The 13,885-nt window shown below is 34.4% G+C and overlaps 1 long non-coding RNA gene and 1 pseudogene across 1 annotated transcript; both read left to right on the forward strand.

Moving 5' to 3' along the window:
* The first annotated feature begins 639 nt into the window (after nt 1-639).
* On the forward strand, nt 640-1,671 carry LOC148203210 (uncharacterized; annotated as a pseudogene).
* Nucleotides 1,672-5,635: 3,964 nt separating this feature from the next.
* On the forward strand, nt 5,636-10,296 carry LOC148203211 (uncharacterized). The gene is made up of 4 exons (XR_015784539.1): nt 5,636-6,059; nt 6,143-6,345; nt 9,373-9,448; nt 10,165-10,296. It is a non-coding gene; the product is annotated as an uncharacterized LOC148203211 (long non-coding RNA).
* Nucleotides 10,297-13,885: the final 3,589 nt, after the last annotated feature.

Genomic DNA, 13,885 nt, shown 5'->3' on the forward strand with positions numbered 1-13,885 from the left:
GAAAAATGAAATCATTTGAAATAGAATTAGTTTAAATTTAACGTATTTAATTTATTAAAGATTATAAAATTTCAAGATCGAGGTATTTCAAAGGCTATTATCTGGGAATTAATTAGTTGTAGATTAGGAATAAATGATGAGAAGAGGTAGAATTATTTGTATCTTGTGTAAAGAGATGACAACTTAACTTACGCATCAAGTGTATCTTGTTTCTGTTAGTTTGTAAGCCGAGTTTTTCAGTTAGTTGGTCAGGACAGCTGTTAATTAACTGTCCTTGGCAGTTGCTTTTTCTTTAATAAATACCGGACTTCTGTGTGTAAGAGGGAGTTGATTTTTGAGATCATTTCATAATACAATTTCATTGTGTTTGAGTTTTACTTTCCTTTCTCTGCTCACCTTCATTATATCTTGTTGGGTCGTTCTTGGTCAGTCATGTACGGCATTGATACCGATCGGTTGTGACGCTTGGTGCAAACCCTCAGTTTTCTCTTGGTTTTAACAGTGGTATCCAGAGATTCAGGTTCGTGACTTGGGAGCTTCGTGTTCATCTAGGGCTTGGCGGAGGCTTGGCGGAAAGGTGATTGAAGCATAAAGAAGATCAAGACTGTGTTTCTTGGTGAAAGATCGTGGGTGTAAAGAATGGCCAGCAGAGATATGTCTGTTAATCTACGTGTTCTCACAGACAAGAACTGGAGCAGGTGGAGCACATAAATGCGTGTCTTGTTTCGTGTTCAAGATGTCAGCAGCGTGATGGAGGGAGTGGTTTCTGCGTCTGATTTGCGCAGCACTGAGAAAGACTAGTTTAAGAGGAAAGATGATAGAGCCTTGCTGATTATCCATTAATGTGTGGACGATATGCATTTTGAGAAGATACAAAATGCGGCCTCAGCCAGAGAAGCATGGAACATCTTGGTAGGTTGCCATGCCGGAGGGAAAAAAGTGAAGAAGGTGAATCTTCAGTCGTTGAGGAGACAGTACGAGCACCTACTGATGGAGGATGGTGATAAGGTGAGTGAGTTTTTCAGTAAAATACTCTCAATTGTTAACCAAATGAAAAGCTGTGGTGACACTATTACTGATCTCATGGTGATTGAGAAAATCATGCGGTCACTGCCCCCGACGTTTGATCATATTGTGGTGCCAATAGAGGAGTCGAGAGATCTTGAAAAACTCAAAATAGAGGAACTGCAAAGCTCTCTGGAGGCGTATGAAATGAGGATGCGGTAAAGAAACCCCATCAAACGCGAGGAGCAGGCGTTGAAGGTTCAACATGTCAAGAATGAAGAGAAGAATACATTCAAGAAATGGAAAGGGAAAAATGATAAAGGAAAATGGAGAAAAGATAGGAACAAAGATGACCAGAATGAGTCTTCAACAGAGGATGAAGGCAAATCTGAGAAGAATTTCCGCAAGAAGGACAAGAGAAATATTGAGTGTTTTAATTGTCATAGGTATGGGCATTAGGCTAGTGAGTGCTATGCTGAAAAGGAAGAGCAGAAGAAGGGTCAAGGAAAGGAGGCCTACGTAGTTCAACTGGAGTCTGATTCAGAAGAACCAGTCATATTGATGACAACTACATCTAAAGTAAGTTCAACCTCTAAAGACAAATTGTGGTATTTGGATTCGAAATCATATGACCTGCAACAAAGATTGGTTGGTAAATTTTGCTGAGACCGAGAGAAGTATGGTGAAATTTGCTGATGACAGCACCTCGAAGGTAGAGGGAGTTGGTGATGTGGTTATCAGAAGGAAGAATGGCTCGCGTGCCATTCTAACTGGTGTGCTGTTTGTGCCTGCAATAAGGTACAATCTTCTGAGTATTGGCCAGTTAATTCAAAAAGGATTTATGGTAGTAATAGGAGACTTCAATAAGGTTGAAGTGTTTGATAAAAAGAAAAACCTGATCTTGAGGAGCAAGATCTCAAAGAATAAAACATTTCAGATCAACCTAGTGAAGTCTGCAATAAGTGAAGAATATGGCGAGATCATTACTGATACACGAACTGGTGACGAGGAAGGTTTAGTGCACGTAGCTATGTTTGCATGCACAAACCCGATCGGTTAAACCGAGGACAAAGATATGTTTGTATGCGCAGAACCGATCGGTCAAACCGAGGCCTTGAAGAAGTCTGTGTGGAAGGAGAAAAGCGTTGAAGTGAATGCTACCAAAGAAGCATGGGGAGTCGATGTCACTGGTGAACCGAGACATGGAGAACACCGTTCGGTCACGTCTTTCAGTCTGGGAGTCATGGGAGAACCGAGACATGGCAAACATCGTTCGATCAAGTCATCCAGCCACACCCGACCTCAGCATTTATTCAATCGAGCAAGGCGTCACTCAAGAGCGTCAAACTGGCAACCGCACTCAAACCGTTCGGTCATGTCACTCAGTCGCTCTTTCGAACCGTTCGGCCTTGGCAGCATAGATCGCGCAAGTTAGCATCCGCCTTGGTCATGTAATTGGCAGGAACACACCGTTCAGTCGTCTCAGCGTGGTGCGCGAGATAGGCTGGCAAGGATGGGTGCTTCATCCCTAAGTGCCCGATTTAGAGGGGTGTGTTAGTTTGTAAGCCGAGTCTATTAGTTAGTTGGCCAGGATAGCTGTTAATTAACTGTCCTTGACAGTTGCTTTTTCTTTAATAAATACTGGACTCCTGTGTGTAAGAGGGAGTTATTTTTGAGATCATTTCATAATACAATTTCATTGTGTTTGAGTTTTACTTTCCTTTATCTACTCACCTTCGTTATATCTTGCTAGGTCGTTTTCGGTCAGTCGCGTACGACACTGATACTGATCGGTTGTGACGCTCGGTGCACACCCTCGGTTTTCTCTTGGTTCTAACAATTTCATTTTGTATCACTTTAATATTTTTGTCCTCACGAAAAAAACGCTAAACACTCTTTAATGATTTATTATTCTAATATTAAGAAACAAAATGATGCATAAATATGTTAAATGTTTATTAGTATTTATTTAAAAAAAGAGAGAATATTAACAAACTAAATCAATACTATTGTGTATGTGTATAATATAAACGTGTCCAATTATATTATGAGTTCTTATTAATAAACTATATTGTTTCCTATAAATTAATATATAAAATGTTTATTAAATTAAATAACTAAATAATATATTGTACATGTAGATCTAATATAAACGTTTTCTATTTATTACACAGCACGTTCTAAGTATTTGACAGAAGGAGATGAATTTCCACTGTACATATGTACGACATAAACCAAATTTTATTAAGAAAAATGATCAAATTACGAGAACAAATTACGCATTTCATGAATACACTTAAAGTGAAAAGCAGAGAAGAGAAAACCAAGGCAAAATCACGAAGACACAAAAACTGAAATGATAAATTTGAAATTGAATCACCAAAGCAAAAACACAAAAAAAAAAAAAATCAGTTTTCACTTCTGGTATAGGATTGTTCTAGCATAATTTGGAGTAATTGGATTCAATGTTGAAGATTCTTTTATTTTATTTTTTTATGATTATTCTATCTGAGTTGAACCAAAAAATCGTTTTATGATAGATTCTTGCGATCTACATAAGAAAACAAGGCAAAATTGTTGGTCGTGTAGCTTTCTTTAAGGATTAGCAATTATGGGTCATTGTCCCATACTTTTTCTTCGTCAACCATGGTATCTTTCTCAGTGATCCATTTATCTCCGTTTCATAAGAGTTGTCCTTTCCCACGCGCCACTGCCTCTTCATTTCTGACTCTGTCCGGTTCAAATATTTTGTGTACCCAGAAACCACCGTGGACGGCGGTGCATTACTTGTACATCGACGGCGACGAATATTTTCGCACTGCATGCCCCAATTGCTCACATACCCATGACCCACATAATGACCACATTCCATCTCCTCCATCTTTCTTAAACTTCTGGTGTAAATCTTTCACCGTATATTAATGGCAACGACGGTGGTGATATACACCAAAAAAAGAAAAAAAAGATAGAAAGAGAAGATGAGAATGATTGGTGAGAAACATGGTGTGTGCATCTTAAAATTTATATGGATGAAACAAAATTCTAAAAGTAACAATTAAAAGTAAAGACAATTATAGCTTAGCTATATGAATTTAGAATGATTTAGTCACAAACGTGAAATCATGAAGTTGATGTTTTCCGAATTTGGTGAAATTCTAAGGCGTTGTTTTAGAAGAACACAATATATATTTAGAAATAAGAGGCCTTGGCAACTAGGGCAAATATAAGGGAAGGATCTACTTTGAATTTCTCTAGGTTCAATATTTAGTTTCATAGGTTTTTTTTTCTTCTAAAATTTCTCTAATAAAACCATTTTGAATATGAAATTTAATACTTATAACTTTCTTTTATCATTTACAAAGTAAAAACAATAAGTTAGAACCTAAAAAGTAGAACTTTTGAATGTTAATTAAATTATAAAAATCTTGTCAAAAACAACATGTAGTTGGCTAAATCTCCTTATAACACAAGATGGTCTTGAAATTATAAAGGTAATATTGTAAAAAATGCACAAGTAACCAAACATGTATCATCCTCTTCTTGCTCTCTTATCTCTGCAGCCAATTGTAAAAGTACAAAAGAATAGAGAAGAAAATAAAACATGACATTAGAAAGAAATAAAGAAATTTAAGGTAGCTTGTTCTAGAGAATTCCAGACCATAAATGTTGTTCCATCACCAACATACATACATATATTTTTCTCTTTCCCTATAACGAATAAAAACAAAAAACTGAAATCAAAGTTTTGGATGGCGACACCTGATGATAGTTATTTATTTACAAAAACAAAGACATATTACACATAAGATAACCTAACCCCCTTGATACAAGAACAAAATTATATATATAGGGTTGAGATGAAATTCCTTAATTCCCCTATAATATATATCTATATATATATATATAATAAGAAGAAAGTATGAACAATAATAAAGTATGTAGCCACAGAAAGAGAAGAAAAGGTACTATATATGAATCATGCTGTTAGGAGCCAAGCCAAAACATCCCTATCTTGTAAGGGCAGTGAAAGTGATAAGCACAAAAGTAGTACTGGGAAGGTTTTGGTCCATATTCAACTTCTCTTACACCTGCCAAATTCATTGTCCCTAAAATTGAAAGCTGTATTGTTAGCCAAACTCAAGTTAAGATCAACACCACCATTACCATTACCATCACCATCACCATCACCATCACCATCTCCATCTCCATCACCATCACCATCATCAATAATATTGTGTACTTCTCTCACTGTGCCAATGCTAATTGCACTTGCACCCATTGGCCTCACTAACCCAACCCTATGATAAGCTCTCTCATCAGTGTCCCACGAGAGCCACGGTCGCTGAGCCCGGTCACGTGGACCAACCAACGGCCTTGATCCTCCGTGCGGGACCACGATCGGAGAATGACCCGGTGGTACGAGCCGTTGATGGTAGCGAAAGTAACCGAAGGGTGAGAGAGCCACTACAAGAAATATTGCATTTATATACGGATATTTATATACGGATTATAATCCGTATGTAATTCAGATATTACATACGGATTTTATATACGGATTACAATCCGTATGTAATTCAGATATTACATACGGATTTTATATACGGATTATAATCCGTATGTAATTCAGATATTACATACGGATTTTATATACGGATTATAGAGCCAGGTGTTACATGCGGATATTATATACGGATCAGAGAAATAATTATTTTAAAAAAATATATTTCTGATTAAGGGAAGCTGGGTGTCATTTCTCAACCTCGAGCTTTCCTCTCTTTGTTGAACCCTGGACATTTCTTCTCTGTCGAACCATCACGCTTTACTTTCTCTTTCGAACCATCTTTGGTCTCAGTTCGGTGTCCTCCTGTGGAGCCATCTTCGGTGTGGGTGTTCGTCTTTGGAGTCGTCTTCGGTGTGGGTGTAGATCGTGCTTTGGTTCTTCGTCGCCTCTCTCTGTCTATTATTGTGACCTTCATCAATCCTTCATCAAGCACTGTGGTTGGGGCTCATTGTTGGGTGCGGTGTCGTAGTTCGGTGTTGAGTAGCTTAATCGGGTAAGTAAATCAAACCCTAATGCTTAGTAAATTTGGTTCTTCTCTGGCCATTCCTTTCATGAAGCGATTGCCATCAATCATAGGCTTAATCTCGAACCATCATCTTCGTCGCTGGAACCGTAGGAGTCCCTGCCTTCAATCGTGGTGTTCCAATCGTGGTGCCGTTGTGGGGTAATCGTGTTCGCCGTCAACGCCGCCGTGATGTTCCAGTTGCAGAGGAACCCTAGGACTGTTGTTCTCGCACTCTGATTATGGGTCGCCGTCATTCCGTCTCGGGGAGAATGTGGTGAGTCCAGAATATTGTTCCTTTAATATATATCTTTATTTGTTTGGTGTGTAGTGGTAATTAAATTTTGTTCATTCCTAAGTGATTTCATTTGTAAAATGAGAAAATCCTAAACCCTTTTGTTCTTTGGTATTTCGGGCACAAAATGGGGTTTGGTTTGGTTGGTGTGTTGCGGAATACTTTGGTGCATTTTTAGGACATTGAGTGAACATTCAGAGGCGTGTTAAGGTATGTTTACTAAATATGTTCTGTGGAGGAACATACCACAGAACGTAAATTGCTTCCTAACTATCCTACTCCTAATAATTCTACTGAGTTTCTTCTCTGGTTGCTGCTTCCTTTTATAACCAATTCTCTGACCAACTCCCGTAGGATCCTCCTTGAATTCAGACTAGTTGTTTTGTCTTGTTCTCAATTGGCAGCCTGAATTCCTTCCAGCTTTCACGTTTGTTTTTGTCTCCCCCGTTCCTGACTTCCTTCAACTCCTAGATTTGCCAAGGAAATAGGTGAGGCCTTACATCTCTTGTCTTCTTCTTCATGCCGTGGACACCCTTCTTCTTCCCATTCACACATCTGTTTCATTCTCTGCTTGATGTGAATTTTCTTCCATCCATGGCTCCCTTCTTCATTCCTCTTTGAACGCTACCCATGGGTCCCTTGCTTACTGGATGCGCTGCTTCTGCTGTGATCGTGATGGACGCTGCTTTCAAGCTTCTCCTCTCCGGTGATGCTTGTTGGATGGTTGCTGCATCCTCTCATTCTTCCATGACCAAAATGTTGTGTGCTTTGAACGTGGCAGCTGTTGTAGTCCAGCCAAGATTCACGTGAATCTTCTTCTAGTAGGCTCCCTTCACCATTCCATGACAATGAATCAACTCTTCTCCCTTTGGTCCTCCAAAACAATCTTCAAGAAAACATCCAAAATAGCATGCTAAGTGGTGGCTGGATGGTGCTTCTAATGCTAGACCAGAACCGTGGAGCTTGCTGGACTGTGAAGGCCGTGAGTGCTGCTGCCATCTTCCGTCCAAGCTGCTGGGCTTTCTTTTCTCCAAGACCAAGCCGTGACCAAACTTGCTGCTGCATCTCAAAACCGTTTTCTGGACTTCCTTCTTGAAAACAATAAAGAACCGAACACTCTTTCAATTTGTGGGCCATGATGTGCTTTTTGTTTTTCAATTGAAGAATCAAAACCAAGTGGAGTGGAATAGCACCGTAAAACAATATGCAGACATCTCTTCAAGCTTTCTTTTGTGTGGGCTGTGACACCACTCCCTTTTAATAATAAAATTCAGCACATTTTTGGATCTCCTCTACGTGAACTTTCAAATTGGTGGCCCCTCCATTATGTACTTCTTCTTAATGCTTTCACAATTGTCCAAAACCGTGGCCCTTTTGCAATGTGGTCCCCTTCTTTCATTCCATTTACTTCTTAAAGGATTCCAAGCAATGGCCCGTGAGATGTCTCCAATTTTATTCCAACTTATGCTTTGGCTTACCAAAATGAATTTGAATGGGTCCATAAATGAATAATTAATTGAGTGGAGCTGCTCCCTTTGTAGATGAAACCGTAGCCAATAAAGAAGTACATCATAAAAATTAAACTCCTTCCTTCTTTCCACCCATGATTAGATGTCTCGAGAAAAATTACAATTATGGGTGGCAATAACTGATTTATGATTAAAATACTGTTGTTGGAATGAAATTTTAGTTCCCAATCATGGGTGGAAAGAATATTTAAAGGCTATGAATATTTTTTTATATTACTTAGAATTGAACTTAAAGATAATAATTTATGAATATACTTTTGTTCTCAATCCAGTAAAACATTGTTTTAATAACAAATTGTTAAGTTCATGCGACTTAAGGTTACCTATTTTTGGTTGGAACCTTAGTTAAGATTACTAATGATATATTACTTTATCCATCAAAAGAGATAATAAGAGACAAGGAATGTCTGATAATGAAGTACATTTTATCCAAAGAAAAAAAAAGTAAAAGTTTACAGATTTAGAGTAAGTAAAATATTTAGATATATCTAATAAAAATTTGAAACATGTGCATATCCGAGTTTACATTTAATGAGAAGTCTCATTTATTTTTTCTTACCCTATATATGCTATCAGAAAAGAAAAAGGAAGTGAAAGAAAAGAAGGTGAGTAGAGAAAATGAGGCCATGTGAAATAGACTAATAGGGTCCCATGGAGGCAATGAGATAGGGTTTTTAATAATTATTTTTGTTATGTGTTGGTGAATATGAACTAAAGCACCAGGGGGCACCTTGCTATCAGCATATGCATTATCTCTGCACCTTCCCACCTTCTCTATAGTGCATTGTTTTTTCATTGCTTTTTCTGTTTTATTTTTCGTTGACAGGGTAGGTAGTATGTTTTGGAAGTTAATTTTACCTCTAGTTGACGAATGTCTTCTTTATCTTTAAATGTGGAATGACAGGTGAAGTTTGCCTTAGACATTGTGGTCCTGTATTATAGCTTTGCAACAGTTTGGTTCCCTACTTATCCTGTATTAGGTTCCTCCCTCTATATAGTTCATTGTTCTATCATGATCCCATTTCAATTTAATTGGCCATGGAGCTTTCTCATTCTAGTGTCGTCTAATTCTTAGTTTTGGTGCAAGTGTCTGGTTTGAAGTCCATCACATCTAAACACCTGGCATTGGCAAGTTAAGTAATTAGGTATATAACCAGCCATAACAAACCTCTCAAACACCTGGCATTGGCAAGTCAAGTAATTAGGTATATTTCTCCCTTTTTTCTCCAGATTCAAAGATCTGGGTGACCTTTAATGATTTTTTATACTTTCTTCATCAGAATCCTGGTTTTGAATTTAGTTTGGAAATCTGGGTCTGGTTTTTAGATCACATGTTTTCTTATGTATAATAAGCTTTTGGTTGGTACAGAAACTTTTGTTTCAAGTGTTTCACATTTATTTTTGTTTGTTCTGGAAACATTCTTTTAGTGATTCATTATAATAGAATATGGGTTGAAACAATTTATAATTTTGGTTACAGAAGTTTGTACTCAAGTTGGATTTGCATGATGACAAGGAAAAGCAGAAGGCCTTCAAAACAGTTTCAACTCTTTCAGGTACTAAATAGTAGTTTTTGTTGTACTAAATAGTAGTTTTTGTTGCTGTTGATCTTGTTCATTTGCTTGTTCTGTTTTTCTTGTTCCTCCACTATTTTTTTATTATTTTAAATTATCATTTTATCATCTTGAAAATTGAATTATTTAGAATCAGTCAACATGACAGTGGTAGAAGGTTGCACATCTCTTATTATAGTGGCGTCTTTTGTATCTAAAATGCTTTAATATTTAGTTTTATTGGTTTTGAATGAAAGATAACAAAAAACTGAAGAGAAAATAATAATAGCAAGATGCCTATGTTCTTAGATTTGTCATGTATATTTAATTATTCTAACTATTTTATATCAAGCATAAATGTCTAATATTATGGTATTCTGGAACAGAATGGTGCCTTTTGGTACCAATTGGAAGTTACTCATTATTTTCCTGACATCTTGTATATTGTGCATGGAGAACAACTATATACAGGGTATTTATTTACCTCTCCTCTCATCATTATATACGGATTTATCCGTATATAACTTATATACGGATTTATCCGTATATAAATTATATACGGAAATTATATACGGATAAATCCGTATATAAACTTAGCTACGACGGTATTATATACGGATTTTTGTCCGTATATAATCCGTATATAAACACGTATTATATACGGATTTTAGGTCTTATATACGGATTTTAGCTGTATGTAATACACTTTTTTCTTGTAGTGAGCAGCTTTCTGGCGTTCTCTCTTGTGAGCGTTTTGGTGGCCACCGAGAGCTTGTGAATTGGCGAATTCACGGTAGCAGAAGTGGCACTTGAATCTCTTGTAAGGGCAATGAGGAGGAGAAACGGCGGTGCTTGCCGCCACCACGTGAATCTCTCTGTAACCTGGTGGGGTTAATGGAAAACCAAATAGTTTCAACGTTGTTGATGAAGAAGAAGAAGCCTTACCTTCTGTACTGTCATGAATAGGGTTTTCTGATGCACCACTCATGCTGCTTTCCTATGCTTCAGTGGATTTCTTCATTCATCTTCTGCCTGCATATATAGCAATAATAACCCTATTTATCATAATTAAAATAGATAAACATCGTACGAGATTAATTATTTTTTGTCTGCTAAAGTAGTGCACACTGTTACTTAACCAGAAAACTCATCATTAGTATGATTCTTTAGATTTTTAGTGTAACCAGTATGCAATTAGAGATTCTCATTATGGTAAAACAATGCTATATTATTCATCTTTTAGATGAATTAGTCTTTAATATATAAATTTGAGTGTCATATTTTGTATATTAAGTCTGTAAACTTGTCATGATCAAGTTAAAACCCTTAAGACCAAATTGATTTCATTGCAGAAGAATATATAAAACTAAATTTGTAAATATACCAATGTAACGTACAAAACTTGTCGATAAATATTTAGGATCGATGATGGGACAGAACTAACTCTCACTGAGTTCAGTAAATTTCAACATTGGTATAAGTCTTGCGCATAAAGTTCTGATGTGACCCTGCAAAAAGAGAAAACCCACATGTGTACAAACCCTATATTTCCAAAAACCTAGTTTTCTATTTTCTAAATAAACAGTATTAACTTCCGATACTCAATTATATTCTAATTTAGTTAATAATTTAAAATTTAAGTCTTTTATATATAAACTATGTTAAACATTCGAAGATTTTTATTATGTGCAATCAATGGGGGCTAAATTATTTTTCATTAAAAGTAATTTCTAATCTTAAACCATAAACATTGAACAAAACTCTTTTAGAGGTAGTTTATATGTGTATAAGTATCATGAAAATGTTCTTTCTCAGTTACATTTTTTATCTACCTATTATTAATTTCAGTCATTTATATATATAATAATTATAATTATTAATTGGGTTAGGGTCATTATATTTTATTTGTCAATTTTATAAAATAATTTAACTAAATAAATATACCTAAGAACATATATGTCCCGAAAAGATTATGATGTAAAAATCATAAACAATATTTAATTTATTAAGAGCCAAATTAAAATATTAAAACTTAAAACAAAAGTAATTGAGAAGTTACCTAAAAGGGCCATGGTCCTTATCTAATAACAAACTCATATTATTCTTATTTCTTTCTTTACATTTTATTAAAAGAGAAAATCAAGAAAAAACTTAAAAGTGAAATCTACGCTGTTCGTTAATAGTTTTCAAAACTTAAAAGAAATTAGGAAGTTCAAAAAATTATTGCTAGTTAATTATTTGTTTCATAACCTAACACTAGTTCCATCTTCAACAAGGGATCATGTTGTCTTCGGCCTATCTCAACCTTATATAGTAGGTAAAGAAATTTAAAAGCCAATTTTGGATGTAAAAAGAAGTAAGGGAAAAAGGCAATGAAAATTTAGATGTTAGATATGGAATCTGGAAGAATCAGTAGAAATGGACACATTCAAAGTTCGTTTCCTATCAGACTGTTGCAAAACATGTCAGACAAATGGAGTCCTAAGTCTCTAATTATGAAATTATGATGCCTGTAGTGCCACTGATCAAATCAGTGGGGAAAACTATCTATGCCTTTGTCACGATATTAGGTTTTTTAATTATCAAGTAATCACATTTAATTTTATAACCATGTATGTTCCTATAAACTATACAAAAGTTAAGACCTAAATAAAACAAAAGAGTCACTTTCGAAACTCTCACCCTCGCATTAAATAAAATCCACCAATATACTTTTGTAAAATTCGGATTTTCAATAATCGAGTTAGTGTTGCTTAATTTCAGTTATATTTTGTGTTTAATCGTTAAGATGACCAATTAATTAATAGCAATGATTTAGATGTGTCAAATGTTTTTAAGTTGCATTGGTTTAAAAAAAAAATCAACTCATCTTATTGCAATATATGCTACGTTTGTACCTCAAACAGGCATTATGTGAATTTTGACTATAACTTGTTTTTAAAAAATTTAATTTGACTAGGATTTGAGTACGATAAATTGTTGTATCAAATTTAAAAGATAAATATATATTTAGCTTAAAGATATAATACTCTTTTTAATCATTGAAACAATTAATAAATTTACATTAGAATTGACAAAATAGTGTGCATGAGGTCATGTAAGAATTATAGCCTAATCATATATAGTCATGTTTTATGTATACATTTAATTAGTGCTTAATTTGATTCATGCAATCATGTATATATTTTACCAATGAATAACAGTAAGATACGAAGAATTTCTTACAAACTAGAGTAATGCCTCAATCCATATATAAGAAATATACAGCAGAAAGCCTCAATGAAAAAAGGAAGGTCACATTAACATAGATACAAAATTTGAATTGTTACACAATGTGTCACTTGGCTATATAAATGAAGAGTTTATACGTTTAGACATTTTTTTATAAATACTTTTGACATACGTAAAAATAAATTAAAGATGGTAAAATATTTAAAAAAAAATCAAAATTAGCTCATACATGGGTTAAAATAAAAGTTTAGAAAAATTATACCAAAAATGTCTAACAAGTAATTTATGTATAATTAGTTTTAGTTTGTGAAAAAACAATATTTTTTTAGTGCGATAACGTTTATGGAAATGGAAGCAAATGGAATAAACTTTAATAGATTTGGTTACGGAGTACTAGGAGTAAAAATAGGATAAGGTTTAATAAATTTGAGTTTTCTTTTAGTTGAATTTGTTAAGTTCGAGTCTATCCTTTTACCCCTCAAAGACTCCTTTTTAAAAGGTTTAATCTAGCACTTTTAAAAGTATGATCTTGTCTGTAAGTTTCTTTAATAAAATCTTATTTAGTTGGAAGCATTATAAGAAAAGGAAAAAAAAAACGAATTTCAGAATAAAATTATAAAAACTTAAAAAAAAAGGGTGCTTATAATCAAATAAAAATATTCAAATTGTCGGAAAATAACCTTATGAAACATGTATACTTAAAAGGATAATTAGCTATTACGTTTTAACGTTAATAGATATATATCATTAAAATTTATATACAACTTGACACTTTTTACTTAGACTTTAACCTACAATTATACTAATTTAACCAAAATATTGCACCAAATTAATTAAAGAATTGCGATCTTGAAAAATATTTAAGATATCATGTATTTTCATATAATCGAGTAATAATTAGTTTTTCATGTTATTTCAAAAGACTTATTAATAGTTATATAATACTTAGATATGTTATAATTAACTTATTGGTTCAGATACGAAGATAATCATCAATTATATTAGTTTCATCAAAATATTTTACCAATTTAACCAATATGTAAAACGATAGAATAAGTATATCCCCCAAATCTCATCATTTTTCTAAGTTTTATTATTTTTGTGATGTTAAACGATCCTTCCAGCCAAACTTAACTTACAATTAATAAAAATTTCGTACACCACACAATTCAATAAAGAATTATTGTATAAGAAATATTAGAAATAAAA

Source organism: Vigna umbellata, chromosome 2, assembly GCF_029865625.1.
Source record: "Vigna umbellata cultivar VRB3 chromosome 2, Vumbellata_1.0, whole genome shotgun sequence".
NCBI lineage: Eukaryota > Viridiplantae > Streptophyta > Magnoliopsida > Fabales > Fabaceae > Vigna > Vigna umbellata.